Source organism: Propithecus coquereli, unplaced genomic scaffold (genome assembly GCF_000956105.1).
Source record: "Propithecus coquereli isolate 6110/MARCELLA unplaced genomic scaffold, Pcoq_1.0 Scaffold91, whole genome shotgun sequence".
In the NCBI taxonomy this organism is placed as follows: Eukaryota; Metazoa; Chordata; class Mammalia; order Primates; family Indriidae; genus Propithecus; species Propithecus coquereli.
This window is the reverse complement of record NW_012155396.1, coordinates 4,179,984-4,181,203: the sequence shown is the minus strand read 5'-3', so window position 1 is coordinate 4,181,203 and position 1,220 is coordinate 4,179,984. Positions and strand designations below refer to the sequence as shown.

General features: G+C 38.4%; 1 protein-coding gene across 1 annotated transcript in view; it reads left to right on the top strand.

Moving 5' to 3' along the window:
* TNPO3 (transportin 3) overlaps positions 1-1,220 on the top strand; it is a 126,841-nt gene that overhangs the window by 71,657 nt on the left and 53,964 nt on the right. The window lies entirely within an intron of this gene.

The window sequence follows — 1,220 nt, the reverse complement described above, 5'->3', positions numbered from 1 at the left end:
TGAATCCTTCTTACCTAGTTAGCTGGGCTGACTGTTGTAGGCACCTCAAGGAACTCATTAGCAAGAAAGCCCATTTCTTTGTACTGAGCCTCTTCTCTAGCTCCATTTATTCTCTACAGCTTTATAGCTAAAAACCACCAAATCCTGACTGTGCCTCCACAAGTCTTAGCACCTAAAATTTTTCTTCAGATGAGGGATGACAATGAGAAAGGGATCTAAAGGACTTAAGGCCCTCCTTCATTCAAAAATCTTTAAGATACTCTGACTCTTTTACCTTTGCTAAATTTTTTAAAATCTTATTTAAGAAGTTTTATCTCTTTATAGTGTAAAACGTAAGAAAGGAGTATTCCCAAGTTGGGCATTGTTTATATAGCTCTGTTTTGGATCCTTGACAGGAAAAGGATGAAGGGACTCTCTTAATGTCTACTCTTAGGCCTAGTAGTCCTGTGATTCTCAACCCTTTTTCTGTTATCACCTACAAGATAATGTTTGTTTTACATAATCTCATGAGGAAATCTAGATTTGGGTGAAACTCAAAACAATTTTGGGAGAAGTATAGCACCACGCAATAATTGTCACTCCTTTAAGCAGTGCCATGTGGAAGATAGGCTATGAGTAGCATCCCAGGCTTTTTTTCCCCTTTCTCTCCCACTCAAGAAAGCAGATGAATAAAAGTTGAGGCTAATTCAATTATGTTCAGGAAATTACTGATGGTTTGCCTGGTAAGAAATGTTCTAATCTCAAACATTTAATGAAAGGATTTCAGAATTAAAAAAAAAAAAAACTTTAAAAGAGATTTCCATTTCTGTATCTTTTTCTCTAAATTCAGAATCCAGCATAACTTTTGGAGAAATTATCTCAGGACTAAAAAGGGACTGTAAAGCCAGTCATTCTAAATGGAGTTTTTGGGCCTAATGTGGGAAGATAATTTAGAGGGGTAATAATGAATCTATTGGACAAAAGGTGGCTTCTTAACTGGTTCCTCCTGTAAATTTTTTTTCTTTTTTTTTTTTTTTTTGAGACAGGGTCTTGCTCTGTCATGATCATAGCTCTCTGCAGCCCTGAACTCCTGGGCTCAAGTGATCTTCCCACCTTTGCCTCCTGGAGTGTTGGGATTATAGGCATGAGCCTCTGGTAATATTATTTAAAAGTATATCTTCTGGCCGGGCGCGGTGGCTCACGCCTGTAATCCTAGCACTCTGGGAGGCCGAGGCGGGAGG